The sequence below is a fragment of the Balaenoptera physalus genome (genome assembly GCF_965194825.1).
Source record: "Balaenoptera physalus genome assembly, chromosome: 13".
Lineage (NCBI taxonomy): Eukaryota > Metazoa > Chordata > Mammalia > Artiodactyla > Balaenopteridae > Balaenoptera > Balaenoptera physalus.
In genome coordinates, this window is record NC_138892.1 from 33,391,886 (window position 1) to 33,412,720 (window position 20,835).

At 34.0% G+C, this 20,835-nt stretch overlaps 1 protein-coding gene across 2 annotated transcripts in view; it reads left to right on the forward strand.

The window, feature by feature from the left end:
- Positions 1-1,252: 1,252 nt before the first annotated feature.
- MGAT4C (MGAT4 family member C) overlaps positions 1,253-20,835 on the forward strand; it is an 828,975-nt gene continuing 809,392 nt past the window's right edge. For both annotated transcript variants that reach the window (XM_082419025.1, XM_082419029.1), the window contains exon 1: positions 1,253-19,113. The gene's annotated coding sequence lies outside the window, so the exon portion shown is untranslated. The remainder of the gene's footprint in view (positions 19,114-20,835) is intronic.

The following is a 20,835-nucleotide window of genomic DNA, read 5'->3' on the forward strand; positions in this document are numbered from 1 at the left end:
CCTCTCTGGCATTTGTTGTTTGTAGATTTTATGATGATGCCCATTCTAACCAGTGTGAAGTGATACCTCATTGAAGTTTTGACTTGCATTTCTCTAATAATTAATGATGTTGAGCAGCTTTTCATGTGCTTCTTGGCCATCTGTATGTCTTCTTTGCAGAAATGTCTATTTAGGTCTTCTGCCCATTTTTGGATTGGGTTGTTTGTTTTTGTGATATTGAGCTGCATGTGCTGCTTGTAAATTTTGGAGATTAACCCTTTGTCATTTGCTTCCTTTGCAAATATTTTCTCCTATTCTGGGAGTGGTCTTTTCATCTTGTTTATGGTTTCCTTTGCTGTGCAAAAGCTTTTAAGTTTCATTAGGTCCCATTTGTTTATTTTTGTTTTTATTTCCATTTGTCTAGAAGGTGGGTCAAAAAGGATCATGCTGTCAGTTATGTCACAGAGTGTTCTATGTTTTCCTCTAAGAGTTTTATAGTGTCCGATCTTACATTTAGGTCTTTAATCCATTTTGAGTTTATTTTTGTGTATGGTATTAGGGAGTGTCCTAATTTCATTCTTTTACACGTAGCTGTCCAGTTTTCCCAGCACCACTTATTGAAGAGGCTGTCTTTTCTCCATTGCATATGCTTGCCTCCTTTATCAAAGATAAGGTGACCATATGTGTGTGGGTTTATTTCTGGGCTTTCCATCCTGTTCCATTGATCTATATTTCTGTTTTTGTGCCAGTACCATACTGTCTTGATTACTGTAGCTTTGTAGTATAGTCTGAAGTCAGGAAGCCTGATTCCTCCAGCTCCGTTTTTCTTTCTCAAGATTGCTTTGGCTATCCGGGGTCTTTTGTGTTTCCATACAAATTGTGAAATTTTTTGTTCTAGTTCTGTGAAAAATGTCATTGGTAGCTTGATAGGGATTGCATTGAATCTGTAGATTGCTTTTGGGTAGTGTAGTCATTTTCACAATGTTGATTCTTCCATTTCAAGAACATGGTATATCTCTCCATCTGTTTGTATCATCTTTAATTTCTTTCATCAGTGTCTTATAGTTTTCTGCATACAGGTATTTTGTCTCCTTAGGTAGGTTTTTTCCTAGGTATTTTATTCTTTTTGTTGCAATGGTAAATGGGAATGTTTCCTTAATTTCTCTTTCAGATTTTTCATCATTAGTGTATAAGAATGCAAGAGATTTCTGTGCATTTATCAGGTATATATATATATATATATATATATATATATGTATATATATATATATACATATATATATAATATGGAATATATAATTTATAAAATAGACAATTTGTAATATTACATATAATTTCACTTCCATATGTTTCCTACTAGTTTTTAGAGAAATAAAAGCTGAATATGTTATGATAAGCAATTTGTCAAAATCATCAACTAGAAAACCACTAATTTTAAAAAGTTTAGAAAGAAAGTAAATTTATACACTAAGATGATAAAAGCCAAACTCAGACTTCTTAAAACAATGTAGTTTGAAATTTTAAGGACAAATTGAGTACAATATCCAGATGTACAGAGATCAACTGTTAAACATCAACTGTTTTATTTTACTTATGCAATACTAAACCCCAAGGATGCCAAAGTGCTTGCCTAATTTGCATAGTGTTTGAGAGATGATGATGATTCTGAATCTCTACTCCTCCACCCCTGGTCTATATCCAAGGACTTTGTATTATTATACATGTTACAATGTTTGTAATATAGATTTATTAGTTCAAACTTTCATCAAAAATAAATGTGTGGTATTCTTGTAGATGATCACCTATCACTGCCAGACATCATGCTGCTAGATCCTTCCTATATAGTTTAGAGCCCATTCTCACTCTATACACTCTCCTTTCCCAGACAGCTACTTATGTCACAATCAAAATAAGAGATAATTAAAATCTATCATAAGATTCTAAAAATGCCTTAATATTACTGTTGGAAAACTTGCAGATAACTTGAAAAAGATGGCTTTTTAAAAGTTGTTTATACTCCAATGAGACAAATACTTACATCCATGGAAATGAATGACTATGATATGTCAATGTCTAACCCACCTGGATAGAACAAACTTGGTCAAAATAGTAGCCTGTAAAGGAAACCATGTTATACTCATTCTATTTAAAAATAAACATTTAGAGGTTTCTAAATCAGGACTTTATGAAGGTGATTAAAGGGTTTGTTTGGAATGACTGAAAAAATATATATATTCTGGAATAAAAACATTATGTATGTATATATGAGTACATGTACATAGACACAAATATGCATATATGTACCTTAATTCATCTCTGTGTATATATGCTATATATATGTATGTGTGTGTGTATACACACACACATATATATACTGTATAGTTGTTATTCTTGTGGGTAACTATATGCACAGATGTGTTTGTGTGTGTATACATTACTATGTAGTAAATTTAGGCATCCTATATAAAACAATAAAGTTGAAAATTTGAAAAGACAGAATTCTAATATATAAATATAATATTCTTTATAAAGAGGATACCGATAAAAAAAAGAAAACTTCCTCAAATAAACAAACCCTTATTGTTGGCTTAAAATATAGTCTCTATTCGTAGTATCTTCTGTTTTTTAACAGTTCCTTATCATTATATTTGCATCCTGTTCTTCACCTATATGATTCTTGAAACTGGTAAATTTCTCATATCAACATTATTTCTTTGGTTGAAAAACTTAAGTCTCTGCTCCTTACCTTAACTTCCCCTTGAAGCAGCAATTTGTCAACAGTATGGTAGAAGTCTTTATGTCTCTCTAAACAGTACTGCAAAGGTGTTCTGCCTCCAATTACTGCTTATACAGGAAGAGTAGTTCTACCTGTACCTTGGTTCTGAAGAGTCCTCTATGTCTCAAAAATTTTAAGATAAATATAAATGACAACTGCTCTTGTCCCTATACCCTTGTGATATCCACAAATTAGAGGTGGGATGTCAGTATTCTTTTTCCACAGCTGGAAGTATAACATAAGCAACATTATCTTTACTTAATTTGATATTATCTCTTTCCTAGTCTTAACTTTTAAATTGAATTTTTCAATGCTTGAGAAAACAGAAAATATATTTTCAATTAAAATTTTTCTGATTATCAGAATTTTTATTCTAAAATATATTCAGTATGTCTTGATTTAAAGTTCTTGACTAAGATTCATATCTACAGATATAGCATTTTCTTTTAAAAACCTGTATCTTTAAGCATAGCATATTAGCGTTCAACATTAACATTTTTTGAAATGAATAAATCCTAGAACATTCATCACATATTTTGAAATTTGCATAATTTAAGATTAATATTCCCAAGGGAATAAAGATAAATTTTAGGCAATGCAGTCTTAGATATTATAAATCTATAATGAATGCAGTTTATTTCTTTCATAATGCTGTTCTTTTTCTCACCACTATCAATATGTAATATATTGAGAGGCCCCTATTAAATTACCAATATTCTTTATCATTGTAGTCATAAGACTGTGTAAATTTGCCCACTTTTTTTTTTTTTTTTTTTCTCTTTTGGTGTATTTTTTATTTAGCTCTTGATGTGAAAGCACCACTATCACATAATGGATGCTTGGATAACATTTATTTACCTCTAGCTCAGTTCCTTTGTGTTACTGCTATTTTTGTGTACTGATAGCAGACTCAGGTTAAATAATGAGATGAAAGCTCCATTAAAAAGTATAAAGGAATATACATGTAAAATTTGAAAAAAAAATATGCCTTTACATATACTGATACACCGCATAGTTAGCCACAACCTATTTGCTTTGAAGGGATAAAGTTCATTGGTGCATGAAAGCAAAGAGAAAGAAAGAAAGAATAAGAGCTTCTGACATTCAAAAGAAAAGTCACATATAGAAGAGAGAATCCATCGGTTCCATGAAAGGGTCCCCCCTCATCTCCAACATCACAAGGGTATAAAAGACCCTGCTTCCTTTATACTTTTTCTAAACAAACTGGGGGAATAAAAAACAAACAAAATTATTGTTTAAATAATTATACAGAAATGTATGGCTTGAAATATTTTAAGGGATTAAACTTTGTGCATTAGACTAAAACTTTTCCCACTGCCATGCCATAGATAAGAACTAATGAGAAAGAAAAGAAAGTTTTATTCTCTTTGCGTATGGTCTAGTATGTTAATAATAATTGTGGAATAGTATATTCTGGTATGCTCAGAAAATAATAATCACTATGTTTCATGGTATTTTTAAGTAAATATGAGGTTAAAGTAATAGGCTTGTGCTATGACCCTCTACATGATACAACACTAGAGAGGTGCAAAAAGACATCTGTATATATGTGGCTGAAGGCATGAGAAAATTATAATAGCAAACCATAATTCTTAGAAAATATTTTTACCATAATAATAATTATGAAGATTGTTTCATTGCTAAGAATTTCTCAAATCAATTTATTTTATGTACACATTAAAATGTTTTATATTTAATAAATATGTAAGATACAAAGACAAAAATACTGATTCCCAAGACCCAAAACCCATGATGAATACGAGTTATCATGACCCAGCATTTACCATCATTAAGGTCTGAAAATATTTGTTTCCATCTAATTGCTGTTTTTGTTATTTTAAAATTATTGTTCTTTTTGTTTAAAAATACACTTTATGCAATTGAAATTTAACAGAAAAATTAAACTGCAGAAATTTTTGATCTTTATACGTAGATATTACCATGTTTAGTGACATTAATAGAACCCTCAGGCTTGTGTTGAGTCCATCCTAAAACTTTTTGATGGATAGAGGTAGAATTTGAAAACTAACTCTGCTCACCCTCTCTGTTTGCTTGATAATCTTCTATTATTTTTTTCATGGTGTCCATAGTTTTTGGGTTTTTGTATATTATGTGGTACCCTATTCAATGGTGGAGTCTGCTGGTGAGTACTTTTGCTGACATTAAATATTTCTGGGAAATTTTGATAAAATTACTAAAAAGAAGTACCATGAGAATTTCTGAAACTTCTGTGATATCCACTTTATAGCCATTTAATAAAAATTTCCTTCAGAGGCTAGACAGGTTTTCATTTGAGTTTTAAAACTTTCAGGATTCTACAAAGTCCAAGATTTTTACTTTTCATTTTGTTTTATTTTATTGACATGTATCACAGACATGAAAAATAGCAACGTTTTAGAGATATGAAAAGCACAGTAGAGATACTACCTTTTTCCTCTTTCAACTGATATTTTAAAAGAAAGTTTTCTAATATCCTTTTTTCCCGTCTTATGTTGCCTTTTTACCTTGTTTCTATTTCCCTTTTTATAAAGGCCTTTTGAAATAATATTTTCCACAGAGTGAAAACAGTCTCTCATAGCCTGACTGACACTTCTCTAGGGGGTTCCTGTTCTTGGAATATAGCCTCGAGATTATTAAACCAACAAATAAAACATTTTAAGACATCCCATAATTTTGGCCCAAGCCCAGCAGCAGTTTCAACGTTTCTGGTCAGGCTGACTCTCTGAAGGACAGGTATGAGAACTGCTCCAAGTAGAAGGAAATTGTGATGTGGAGTCAGTTTGTTTTGTTTGTTTTGTTTTTCACTCAGCCATTAGTAGCATGAAATGTGGTCTTTTCAACACAATTTCAACCTGAATACCTCTCAGCTTGTACTAATGCTTGACCTAGAGACCTTGATGAGGCAGTTTTATTTTCTTCTCTCAGTTAGTGAAAGCTCCCATTATAAGCTCTTTGTAAACAGAATAGAAAATTCTGACATACTATATGTAAAGTATTTGAAAATTCAAATTCCATCATTTAAATCTCAAGCACATCCATTGTATATTTTAAATAGAGAAGATGAGACAACTTTAAGTGTTTCATATCCATTAGCAAGTGAAGGACTTGAATTGTATCTCCTCAATTACCTTTGCAGATTTTTCAGAAGGTTGCACTTTTACTTTAAGCTGAAGAAAAGAAAAATATTAGAAAAGTTCCAACTTGACCTATTTTGTTTAAATTTACCTTTTTTAATTGGTAGCTCGAACATCACAGATTTTATCTAGTGTTCCCTGACGCTCCAAAAAGTGAACTGATCCTTTACTTGGCCTTCAACAGCACTTGGCTAATATTCCCTTTTAGCAATTATTGCATTCAGTTATAATCATCTGGAATATGTTATCTTAACATTTTCTCAATCACTCTAATCATACCTTTCATCTTTTTCATGAGTCCCCAAAACTGAAAAAGTCAGAGATTTTGGAAAGTAAGACAAAGGATTAGTTTTATTACTAACAAGGAAAATAAAAATCATTTGACACAATGTGTATTAGTTTTGTGAGGATTAATCTTCACAACTATCCCCTTTCCTAACAACTCTCTCAGTAGGTAGTTATTATTATCATACCATCTTATTTATGAGGAAACTGAGTCACAGAGAAGGTTCAGGAACCTGCCCAAGGCCATGCACTTGTAAAGCTAGAATTCAAAGCCAGAGAAGCTTACCTCTAAAACCAGGTTTTCTGTATCAAATGTTTTGTTAGAAAGTGCCAGAGTTGACACTAGAAGCATGTTTAGTCAACAGAAAAGAATGATACAGGCAACAAAAGTTTTCTTAACTTTTTGGTTGATTACACTAAAATCTATATAATATTTATTATATATATTTTTTCCACAGACACATATATATGCATGTTTGAATGTGTGTACCAATGTCATATATACATGTACACATACACACATATATCAATCCATCTATCGAGAGAGAGAGAAACAGATTATTTTTTTTAAAACTTGTTTTTTAATAGCTTAGAAAACTGAAAGGAAGAAAAGAGCTCTTTCAATATAACAACAAAGAAAGATAAATCTCTAGAGGAAAAACTGTACCAAGAAGTGTGCAACTTCTACGTGAAGAAAACAAACAAACAAAAAATTCTACTTAGCTATATAAGAAGAATAAACAAATAGAATGCTATATGTTGATTTTGAGTAGAAAGACACAATAATTTAAATATATCAAGTCTCCCTAGATTAAGTATGCTTGGATAGAAAGACACAATAATTTAAATATATCAAGTCTCCCTAGATTAAGTATGCTTGGATAGAAAGACACAATAATTTAAATACATCAAGTCTCCCTAGATTAAGTATGCTGACTCTGTTGTTTATTTACCCAACAATCTGTTCACTTCTTCTTCCTTGAAAATAGAAACCCAAAAAAGCATATGAAAAGATGCTCCACATCATATGACATCACAGAAATACAAATTTAAGCAACAATGAGATATCAATGCACATCTATTAGAATGACCAAAATCTGGAACTCTGACAACACCAAAGGCAAGGATATGGAATAATGGGAACTATCATTCATTGCTGATGGGAGTGCAAAATGGTACAGACACTTTGGAAGACGGTTTGGCCATTTCTTACAAAACTCTTACCTTACAATCCAGCAATCCCAGTCCTTATTATTTACACAGAGGAGTTGCAAACTCAAGTCAACCCCCAAATTTGGGCACATATGTTTACAGCAGCTTTATTCTTACTTGCCAAAACTTGGAAGCAATCAAGATGTCCTTCAGGAGGTGAACAGATACAGACTATGGAATATTACACAGTATTAAAAAGAAATGAGTACAACTTGGAATGAAACTTGACAATATCTATAAACATTTTAAATATCTACATCCTTTGAGTCAGCCTTTCAACTTCTAGAAATTTTTCTTACAAACACATTTGCAAGTGTGCCCAATGACAAACTGAAGAAACAATGATGTTTATTCAATCTTTATTGATATGGTACAGCCCACAATATAGCCTAGAAGATGTACTGTTATATGAACAAAACATAATATATCTAATAGTAAGAAGATATTATGGACTATAGTCAACAAGAAACCATAAAATTTACCAGAGGAAAAAAATATTTTAAAGGATAGCAAGAAACAAATAAAGTCTTATTAATAATCCCATGGTTTTAGGAGACACATCAGGACAAACACCAAAAGGAGGAAAAGTACAGCTCTTCGCATCATTTCTGTATTTCTTTTTCATTTATTCTCTCTTCATTATCTTTTGATTTTTATGCTGACATCTGTAGTCAGAAAAGCTGCTGCAAATGACTACTCATACTCTGGAAAGAAAATTTAGGTTTAACTTTAACGCAATGTGGGGTGTGTGTGTGTGTTCACAGAACTCTAGACAGAGAGTGCCCTGAGAAGTTAGCAGTCTATCACTAATATCATGAAGGTATCCAAATGGAATGCTATTTATGTTTGCAACGCTGAAGAGAAAAGTTTTCAAAGAATACACTTAAGTTCTGTCTGTTTCTAACCTTCTACTTTCATTTGCCTTTGTTACAAAAGGCCCAAGAATGGGAATCTTTTAAAATTCAGCTATCTAGCCTCAGCCTCCACACGAGTAGTTTTGACGGAATGCTGATTAAACTTTATACAGCAATCTTGTTTGAAAACTTCAGAGTAAGAAGCACTTTATTTTCCAGGTATCAAGAATAAACACTTTGAACTCTTTAGCACTGTAATAATTCTCTGAAAATGTCAAGTTCTGTTTTCCAAATTCTCTGTGCTCCTAAAATGATGAGAAGTTACAGTGTACACAAATGACCTTCTCCCTAAGCCACATTAGTGGCTTATTCAGCACAGTGACCTCCCCCTCCACAGACGTTACTGTAAATCAGTGATGAAGATGTCAGGTCCAGGTTCAGAGTTCAGTGTCATCATTTTCTCTTCTTAATGGAAGAGCTTAAACACTGTGGTTCCTAAGCTTTCCATCAAACTGAATATCTCTGCTATGCAACACAACGAAACATGCTTTTACTCCTCTAAATTGCTATAGCTGATGCTTGCCCTCTCTTAACCATTGAGAAGTGACACAGATTCTCTCTCTCTCTCCCACTCCACATTAATCTGTGTTTTAAAACACAGAACACAATCAGGTGGCTGGGACAGGAGGAAGAGAAGATGGAGATTTCTAAATATGTTAAGACATTTTAGAATAAGACAAAAGTGTTATTTTGAATTAAATTTACCTTACTGTAGTCACTTTTTATCCATCACTGACTACTGAGTGCTGAGATTTAGAGATGACCTTAGAAGTAGAATCCAATGTTGTACTGAGGAGTGTCTAAATATTTCTAGTCTTCGTAAGAAAGAAGGTGTGCTGGTATAATTCAGCAGCCCTAATTTACGTGGGAAGAGTTTACTACGCAGAATACTTAAACATGCATACTTTTTGCTAAAACTATTTTAATTTTTTTTTAGTTCCTTAATTATTTGAGGGTATTTTAGTATCATACTGTAAATATACAATTATGCTACTTTTAATTTATATTGTGAAAATCACTAATCTAAGTCTAAATGAAAGAACATGAGAAAAACTAGAGGAAGGACTTTATATAAATAAAAGTTGCATTTCCAGACACTGTGGTGTATAGAAATTATAACTCAATTAAGCACAAATTTTCTTAAATATTTTCTCTAAATGTCATAATCCTAATTAAGTTTATTACTAAATTCCTTACAATTGTAAAAGCTATCCTTTTGTGCTACAATAATTTTCCTTTCATCTTTAATTACTTTATTAACTTCTGAAAATAATGTCATTATTGTAAATAGTTTTAAAAGTATAGAAATGTACATATTAAAAAACCTCATGATTCTAATGCCTAAAGAAATCACTATCCACATGATAACTATTCCAGTATTTCTTATTACACAAACATCAGTATACTATCTTTTGCAATTTAATGGGATCAGATCTTATATAAAAATTTGTATTTGCTTTTCAATATTAACATTATATTTGATCATTTTCTGTGGCATTAAGGAGTCTAGAAAACACTATTATAGTTGCCATATAATATATACCTTAATTTACCCATTCTATTTTTTGTTATTTCGATTGTTTACAAAATATGCCCTCATAAGTATTTGAAAACCAATATTTTAATTAATTTATTCTTTATTTCTTATTTTCTTATTATTAATCTTGAGATGAACATTTTTATATTTAGATTGCCAATTAAATCTTTAGAAATATTAACTAATTCTATTCCCACTAATTATGTATTAGGGTGCTTCTGTTTCATTGAAGCCTGCCAGTGTTGAACAGAATAATTTTCAAAAACCTCTATTTTATAGGGTGGGAGTATGACATTTTAATATGGATCACCAGCTTTAGCTTGTGTTATTTTCACCTCTAAGATTTACACATGTGCATATAAATTCAATGAAATGATTGGGAATACAAGTCCGTAAGAGGGCAACATGCATGCAGAGATGATTCTGCTTAGGGAAGAAGAAAATTTAAGGAAAAAAAAGGAGATGAGAAGAAAAGTACATGCCTTTCTTTAATACTGATCTAGGACACAGCCCAATAAATCTTTGTAAGAGGGGTAATGCTAGTACATCTTATTGATGATGTTTCAGATGAATTATTTAAAATTTGAGGGCAAGGAAGCCTTTTTGGGGGGTCTAGGAAATAAAAAGTGTCAGGTTGACACAGAAAGATATTCTTCTAACTTTTCTAAGAACATGTAAACTGTTAACTCATCATCATACCCCACAATTTGAATTCGTTTATTATGTATTATCTTCCCTTGAGTTATGTATTTAATATTGTCTGTTTGGGGGTTTGCTGGTAAGTTCTCTTTATCCGTCTATTCTTGAAGCAGTATCAGCTAGTATTAAAAAGCTTTCTGTAGGGTTTTATAAAAATAGAGAAGGAATTTTCACCTTTATCCCTCCCATTGAGTTTAAAGAAACAATTTTATTTGAAAAGTAATATATGAGGAGGATAAAAAATCAAATAGAACAAACTGCATATATTGGCAAGTAATTTCTCTATTATTGCATATCCCAGTCCTTTCTTCCTTTCACAATATTTGTTTTCAGTCTTATATGTATCCTTCCTAAAATATTCTATGTATGCATAAGTAAATACATGTTTATGCATATGCATATGTAAATACAAATATTGATACAGATTTTTTAACACATGAGATATTTTTCTATCTTCTTCTTCCCCTTTGTTTACTTGTACAGCATGAAATATTAAAGTTAACTTCCTTTGTGAATTTACACCTTGATTAATATACCTAAATCTTGTTTTTTAAAATATTTTTCTGCCAAATATATTAATTTTTTTCTTGAAAAATTCTACTATATTTTGCTAAAACACTATTCAAAGAAGTGTAAACACTATAAATTCATATGGTTATACTTGAACTCTCCCTAGAGCTACAATTAGTAACAGTGAAGAAGAGATTTTAATGCTTATTTGAATTCAGTTTTCTCGTTATTCTGGGTACAGTGGAGATTAAGCCCTCTTACTGCCTGTACTGAAAAGAATTAACACAGCAGACCTGAGACTACTATCCTTACAATGGCTTGCTTGCAAGGTTGGACCTTGGCTGGCATCTGGCAACTTGGATCTCAGGGTGTTCCTAATCAACAATTAACAGATAAGGATGGTCTGCTATGTTTCGGCTTTTAAGTAAACAATATGATTTATGCTGAGCACCTACTTGTCTTTTATGAGTCTGGAATTTTGGCATCTTCTAAGCAGAGGGTACTCGTGTGACCAACCCCAAAAAAGCTCTGAACACTGAGTCTCTAATAAACTTCCCTGGTAGACAATACTTCACATGTGTTATCACAAGTCATTGTTGGGGGAATTAAGTGTGTCTTATGTAACTCCACTGGGGAAGGACTCTTGGAAGCTGTGCTTGGTTTCCTCTGGACTTCACCCCATGCACCTTTTCTCTTTGATGATTTTGCTTTGTATCCTTTCACTATAGTGAATATTAGCCATGAATACAACTATATGCTAAGTTCTGTGCATCCTTCTAGGGAATCACCAAGGCTATGAATGATCTTGGGAAACTGAACACATTCTCCCTTGCACTGGGTAGAGTCATGTAACTGGAGCTGGTTAGAACACCCCTTTGTTTCTTTCTCGCTGAGATGGTAAACAACAATATCCCACAGTAAAGATTCTTTAAAGCTGAGGCTGAGAATGAAGATGATGTGGATCAAAGCACCCAGCTGACCCAAGGTGAGATTTGCGTTGTAAGAAATGAATCTTTGATTGTTTTCAGTCACTGAAACTTTAGCGTTTTATGCTATTACAGCACAAGTGGGACAGTCTTGACTGATACAAATACTAAGCAGATTTTTGTTATGCTGAAAATAAGGTTACATAGCATGAAGGGTATTTATATCACAGATTAATAGCAATAATCTCTTGTCATGCATGAAAAATTGTACTACCTATCACTCATACTTAAAATTTTAATGGCCATAGTTTATTTTATTAGAACAGATTATTTTCTACTGCATATTTTTGTCATTTTGTTACAAATAATATTGACAGCCTGGACTAATTGTTATAAAGAATATACATAGATCAAAATATACTATAATTTATATGAAAATAGCCTTATAGAGTCTTCTAAGAGTTGAGAAAACTTTCAAAATTAGGTGTAGGCAGATATTAAGAGTCAGTCACTTAATAAAATGATGAACTGAATGAAATGGCAAATGAATGGATGGTTTTTCCCACCTCATTTTTATTAACATTCAACTATGTATTTTTTTTTAACATCTTTATTGGAGTATAATTGCTTTACAATGGTGTGCTAGTTTCTGCTTTATAACAAAGTGAATCAGCTATACATATACATATGTTCCCATATCTCCTCCCTCTTATGTCTCCCTCCCACCCTCCCTATCCCACCCCTCTAGGTGGTCACAAAGCACAGAGCTGATCTCCCTGTGCTATGTGGCTGCTTCCCACTAGCTATCTATTTTACATTTGGTAGTGTATATATGTCAATGCCACTCTCTCACTTTGTCCCAGCTTACCCTTCCCCCTCCCCACATCCTCAAGTCCATTCTCTACGTCTGCGTCTTTATTCCTGTCCTTGTATTGATTATATACTACAGGGCATGGGTCATTAGCTGGACTTAGTAGAAGAAGCATTAGCACAAAACTGAAGTTGGATGCAGCTGGATATGACAACTTAATATTATTTATTCACAGTAATTAATATGTCCAAGAAACTTTACCTTCAAAGAAATATTTAAACATCTCTAAAATATACTTTATTTAAGAGGAAATATATGGGTACAAGCTGAGTTTACCTCTCATCTTGGGGGTTTCTAATTGGAGTGTGGATATCTCTGCCTTTACAAATAATTCATAGACCAAAAGTAAGAGCTGGATATTTTAATGATTTCTATTTTCTAATCTAATTTTTCTAATTTTTTAACCCCAAAACTCAAGTAATTAATCTTCCAGTGAAATCTTAGAAAAGGTGAAGCCTAAATATTGCTACAGAGTTTCCTAATGTTATAGCTATAGTGAATTAAAAAAAAGATATAATGAACTGAAATACACTTTATAAGATTACTTGTTTGCCAAAGGCTAAATGTGTTTTTATCACTAATTTACATCTTGTTTTAAAATGTAATAAATAAAATTAAAATTTTTATATGAATATTTTTACCTTATGATATAAATGCTGGTACTTAGAATGTGTCTGCTTAGGTCATAAACATGTAGTTGATAAAGACAGCCTTTCCTAATTCCTATCTATGGAATATGATGTTTTCTAACTCACTGGGAAAATTTGCTGAATGTAAAGTTCTTTGTATTCTATAGTTTTATAAGTAGGTTTCATTTAAAATTAACATGAATTTATTCACAACACCTTTATTTTATTTTATATCCTAGCAAGATTATGGTTCTGTTTATGCTATAGCTACAGAGAAATATGTTTAATTAAGTTAGCAAATAATGTTTTTAAAAATAAACTTTATTTAGAATAGGTCTAGATTTACAAAAAAAATTATGAAGATAGAACAGAGAATGCCTATATATCTGCACTGTTTCTCCTATTATTAACATCTTACATTAGTATAATACATTTGTTATAATTAATGATGTTGATACATTATAATTAACTACAGTCCATACTGTATTCAGGTTTCCTTAGTTTTTATCTAGTGTTCTGCACCTGGATCCCATACACGATATCATATTTATTCATTATGTCTTCTTAGGCTCCTTAGGCAGTGATAGTACCTCAGAATTGGTGTCTTATAACCTCAAGAGTTTTGGGGACTCCCGGTCAGTAGAATGTCCCTGAATTGGGATTTCTTTGAATTTTTTTGCAATTAGACTGGGATTATGGTTTATTTTTTTTGACTTTTTTTTTTTGAGGGGAGGGGAGAAATATCACAGGGGTGAAGTATCAGTTTCATCACATCATATCTTCATATAAAGACACATACTACTAACATAACTTATCATTGTTTGTGTTCACAGTTGATAGAGGTAGTGTCTGTCAGGTTTCTCCACTGCAAAATTACTTTTTTCCCCTTTACATACCATACCTTTTAGAATGAAGTCACTATGCACAGCCCACACTTAAGTGGGAGTTATGTTCCATCTCACTGATGCCAGAGTAGCTACATAAATTATTAAATAATATTTTAACTACAACAAAATACTTGGAAAAACTATTTGCAGTCATTACGTACTCATTTCGACTACTAAAATGATTCCTTTAAATTAATTCTAAAGAGAATAGCCTGTTAGTAACTATTCACATTTCCATTGTTGGGAATATTTTTCTAGATGCTCACTGAAATCCAACCCAGAGTTCTCTACACCAAATGTTATCAAACAAGTCTGCAAAAACATCATTAGGTCTGATGTGGTCCCATTAACATAACAGAGAATTTTGGTGCATTGAAGTTTGAGAAACAATGTATTAGATTCCTCAAACATCCAACTACTTTTTAAAATTGCCTTGGAAATATTTTATTCTAGTCTAATTAACAAACTTTATAAATTAAATAAATTTCTTATCTAATTCATACAGTTAGGGTGCAGTATAAATTAGAATACCATTTCCCTGACTCCCTGGGCAGTGAGTTCTCTAGTGTGGTATATTAACTATTTTTCTTGTCTTATGAGGGCTAACTCGATCATCAAATATGGTACAGTCACAGACCGTTAATCTTACATAAAGCCTCACTTTTTACCGTTCTTTCCTCAAGTCAGATAGATAACACCTCTTCAACATTTTACAGAGAAAGTTGAAAAGTTTGTATGACTTTCCTCTATTTCTCTCTTTTCTCTCTGTTTACCTCAAAGCATCTCAAAGCATTACCATATCATGCATTTGTTATGTAGCAGATATTCTGTATGATTTCTTTCTTTACTTCTGTCTACCTCAGGGATATGGGGTGTTGTTTGTATTTTCAAAATAAACTTCTTCATAATTACTTTAACAGATTTAACTTAAATATGAAATTATAGGAAAAATATCATGACTAAATATTGGCTAAACATTGGATAGAATACGAATATGAAGAAGGTATAGTCCTTATTCGAAAAGGGAAAATAAGGTCTTCTCAAGTTATCTACAAACATTTATTAATGTGCCAACCCCACAATCCCAGGTACAGTGGCATGTTCTACTCCTTCAAGTCTCCATTTTGGTGTCAATCCCTCAACAGTGCTATCCCTGATTCAACTGGACATATTTTCACAACTTCTACTTCTCTTTCATAGCACTTACAACAATTAAAACAATCAACAAGATAAAAGGCCACCTATGGAATGGAAGAAAATTTTTCCAAGTCATATGCTGGGTAAGAATATGTAAATAACTTACACAACACAATAGCAAAGAAAAATTAAGAAATGGGCAGAAGAACTAAATAGACATTTTTGCAAACAAGACATACAAATAGCTAACAGGTACATGAAAGGGTGTTCAACATCACTGAAATGCATAACAAAACCAAAATGAGATATTACCTTACACCTGTTAGACTGGCTATTATCAGAAAGTATGGGGGTTCCTCAAACTATTAAAGAAGTTGAGGAATTTCCCAAGATAAATTCTGACCAGAAAGCTCACTACAGTTAAACAGGTCATACTATATTGAATCTTCACTACATTCTGGGTAATCTTGACACTTGAGGAACTACAACGTTTAAGGCAGAGCCAAAAGACTTCACAGAAAAAAAAAAAAACAACAAAAAAAACACACACACACAAACAGGATAAAGATGCTCTCTGATGCTAAGAGAGAAGTAGAGAAACATCTGAGGTTTTAGGCTTAAGACAGGAATATTGGTGTGCTCTGAACGCATCTGATGAAAGCTCTAAGGAAGAGCCAAATTGAAAAATTTTGGCAAAATTTTCTTATAATGTGTGATACAGAATGATGGATTTGTAACCAAACATTTACCTAAGGTTCTGGGAACTAATTCTAAGTTAAAAAAACCAATAGCACACACATGCACACATGTATGTGAGAATGTGTGTATGTGCACACACATGCACACACACACACCCTGTCTACATATAGATTAGTCCATAACTAAGAAGGAAAATAAATTACTTCTTCAAGATTATGACAAAATTCCACAAAATTTTTCTCATGAGCCAATGAAATGTTATTACTTTTACTTTACCAATACAAATTATTTGTACTCAAGGTTAATTTTTATTTATTGAATGTAATGAATTTTATTATGTACTCTGTACTCACATGTGGATAAGAATATTTGATACCTGAAAGACAGCTGTGTATTAATATGATAGCTATGAAAAGACTGGATTTCAAACATAATCCTTAACTGTTCGTTAATCTACCACAGTGTTTTCTTTATCCTTATGTTAGGCATCCACTTTTCTGGCCGTCATTGTCCCCCATGTTTCAAATGCTAGAATGGTCACATTGGCAAGGTATCCTCTTACCAGGATGATTTCACAGGTCACCAAATGATGAAATCTTTAGCAACTGGACTACCACCTTGTGGCAGAGATTATCCATGTCCCACATTCACTTGGAACATGACCAACTGGGTTATAAATCAGCCACTCTTAAAATCCCTTTCTCTGAACATTCGCAGAACTAGCTGTGTCATTTTGGGTTGTCTGCAAGCTGACACCAAGACAGAATAAATATGATAGATATTTTTTGTGAGAATGCCTATAAAGGATAAACTAGGACAAGATGAGTGGTATGGAGACCCTTCAGATCACAGTATAAATATGATACTTGTGAAAAGAGAGAGGAAACAGAAGGATTGGGTAGGAAGTAATTCAGACTACGGCAAAGTTCTAAGAATGTCTCAGCCAGACCAGTGTGGACTCTTTAAGCAAATCTTGCTCATTCCCGGAATCCCACATCTGGCAGAAAGGGACACGTACTAAAGAACTTGCTGTGCTTAATCATTAGCTGGGAACAGCCCAAAGGGAGATGTGACTTTGGTAGGAACTTAATAGTAGATCCACAGGGATCTGCAGTTGTCAGCTGGAGCTGTCAACTATATTCTACATAGAAGTTTCTCTTAAGCAGTACACTGAGCAGTGCACTTATCACAACCCTCTCTCTTCACTTGGTATAATCCGCGGTTATTTTAAGATTCAGCTTAGATATGACTTCCTGAAAGGTCATCTCTAACATTTTCCACAAACAGCATCATCTAGGTTAGGAATCTTTCTTCTATTCACTCTATGCATGATCTTGTCCCAAAATCTTATTTTGTTTTAAGATAGTCATTCACTTATTTGTCTTATACCACTGAAATTAAACGCTTTGAGGTTAGGAGTTATTTCCTCTTTATCTTATATTCCACAGAATCAGGCAAAGTGTATTACTGAAAGAAGGAACGAAGGAGATAAAGAGTGGTAGATTTTATTTCCATTATGTAATCACTTAGAATATGCTTAAACCTGGAGATAGATGATACCCCTATTGCCAGTATTGTGGCAGCTGTGATATGAAAGGAGACCTGGTCCTGGAGCCAGATGACAAATCTAGATTAGACATATACTGATAAGATGTAGTTGATTGGAACTCTATGCATCACAATTTCGTCAAATAGGACTATTAATATGCATTTTAATTCACTGCCATTAAAATAAATAATCTTGGTTACAGATTCCAGACCAAGATAATAAAGAAAACCTATAGCCAGAACTACTTAAACATGCTTGAATATATACTGACAGTGTTAAAAACAAGGCAATGGGTCCTAAATGGAGTTGCTTATGCTAAACCCCATGTCACCAAACTGAGACTTAATTATAGTTTTGGCTGTCTCAGAAATGGAACCTTAAACCGGTCAATCAGGAATCACCAGATCAGCACTAGCGAGGTCATCTGCCTGACAGACCACTGCCATCTGCCAAAAGAAAGTAACTTTGCAATAACCAACCCACTTTTTTGCCTCCTTTATTTTCCTCTTTCCTGCTCCCTTCTGCCTATAAAAGTCTTTCATTTTGAACAGTTCCCCAGAACTACTTTCTATCTGCTAGACTAGATACTGCCTGATTTGAATTGATTTTTGCTCAAGTAAAGTCTTAAAATTGTAATATGCCTCAGTCTATCTTTTAACAGTTCTGTTAGTAACAGTAAGAAGCGGGGACCGAAGGAGACCCCCGACGGCCCCAGGAGCAACGAGCAATCAAACGTGGTACCTGCTGAGCCCTGAGCTCGCTGCCTCTTCCGCCTCAGGAGGTGCTGGGTCCGTCCCTCGCGGAGCCTCCGCGGCTTTTGTCTTAGCTTTCGTCTTAGCTTTCAGGCTTTTTTGAACCTTTTTTTTCCAGACCGGGTCCAGAAACTGGCTGGAGTTGAACTGGGTCTGACTTAAAAAACAGACCGGGTCTAAGGTTGGACCGGGTCCGATTTAGAGAGCGGACCGGGTAGAAGTTCCGACCACAGACGAGTTAGAAAGGGAACTGGTTCCGGGTCGGACTGGATCCGACGGAAGCTAGACTGAGCCGAGGGTGAGGCGTCAGGTGAATATAATTTTGTTTTGAGGCTGAACAAGCACGTTAATCTTACCCAAGATAATCCTGAATTACTGTGGCCACAGGAGAGAACCTTTAACCTAGATTGGTTTATCCATTTAGGAGGCGCCTCAAAGAAAAAGGGTCTCTCAGCCAGGCGCTCACTATAAAGCGTAGAGGGAAAACCATTTTCCCTCCTCTTCAGCTGCTCGTGACCAGCATGAGACCCGCTAGGACGCCGCGCGCGCTCCGGAGCCTGCAGAATCCTGGGGAAACTGGAAGAAGCCGGCAAAGGGTAAGAATTCTTATCAAAGTCAGCTCTCCTAGGCCTCTATCTGTGGGGCCTGGTCGCGAAAGGAAGGGAAACCTTCACGTCGTCCTTTCCTTTCAGATTGGCAGGCAAAAAGCATGTGTGAGAATTAAATCTTTGAAGCGTGACTTGGGAATTTGCTTTCGGGTACTACTGGTTGTCGACCTTTTCTCTCCCTGGGACAGCTATCGCCTTCTTGTTTGTCTCGTTTTGTGTCCTGAGAACTTGACTTGGCTTTCTGCCTGACTGGGGCACGTAGGTTCTTATGTGTGCAGGAAGCTCCACTGTTAGGTTTGGGGCCCCCCAAAATATGTAGACAGAGATGTGGGTTGCACTCCATTGGTGGCTAGAATCCTTCTGTTGCCAGCCCTCAGGGGAATTGTCTTTCTTTTGGTTGGTTGTCTTTGGGAGTGGCTCTGGATCTTGAGAGGGAAGTGTCTTTTGTAGCCTCTTTGGGGATGCCCCTTGTGTCCATGGGGTTGTTCAGTCCTGCCATGGAATATTTGTTGTTTGTCCCAGCTGAAAATTGATAAGATATTCTTAAAACTTTTAATATTCCTCGGTTTATCTTTTAACAATAGATAGATGAGAGAGACAGGGAAAGAGAGAGAGGCAGAGAGACAAAGAGAGGGAAAGGAGGGGGGGGGGAGAGAGAGAGAGAGAGAGAGATTGATTACATGTATACATATTCTTTCAAGAAAGAAAGATAGTTGTCTAGTGTCAGAATCAAATAGGGACCTGAAAAGGATGGTGGTAGAAACATGAACAAATGTAATGACTGCCCTGTGGCTATTATCAGAACCTGTACCCTAGAGAACTGTGTCAGATATTGTTTGTTGATAGTCAGTACTTTCCCATTCATTCAGAGCACTTCATATGAACATAAACGTTAAAAAACCTGAACTCCATTTCTCATATTCTCTTTCTAGCAGGATTCTAGATAGATCCCTACAATTAAGGGAAATAATTTGGAACATGAAGACATGGAGGTTAAGTCTTCCTACCCCTTTTGGGACCCTTTTGTCGATCAGCCATTTCAGATCCTCAAGCAGATTCTAGCCCTTCAAACATGTGTGAAAACCTTCAGTTTCCTGTACGGAATCTCTTTTTGTTTAAAATATCTACATTGGTGTTTGTTTTCCTAACTCCTCATAAATTATATAGTATTTGATATAAGAAATTAGAAAGTTAACCACAAGATAGAAATCTGAGATTATTTACTTAATTGGGTTAGATTAGGAAGCCTAATAAACATGTTGCTAAGAGACAATGGGATACTGATAGTTCATGGCATGTAGCTTCTCTTATGAAACAAATTATTTAACTTATCCCCTTTCAAGGCAGCACTTTGGGAGACAAACTGCCTTTTGTATTGGAATACTATGAAGGAAATAATAAATATAAGCACAAGGTTGATGGCTGTCCTCCTGCACTATGCAGTGTACAGAAGAAAAATGAAAGACTCAAGATTTGAAATACACAAATCAGAGACCAGAGAATTTCTTTACTAACTGGGTAGGATATCTTATCTGCTGTAATCACAGGAACAATGATCTGAAAACCAGACTCAAAGTTTGATCTTGCAGTTTACAGAATTACAACACATGTTGAATTCAAAGCATCACTGGGTCTCTTATTCCAAAAATCAGGACCAGGAATTCCCTGGCAGTCCAGTGGTTAGGACTTGGCACTCTCACTGCTGGGGCC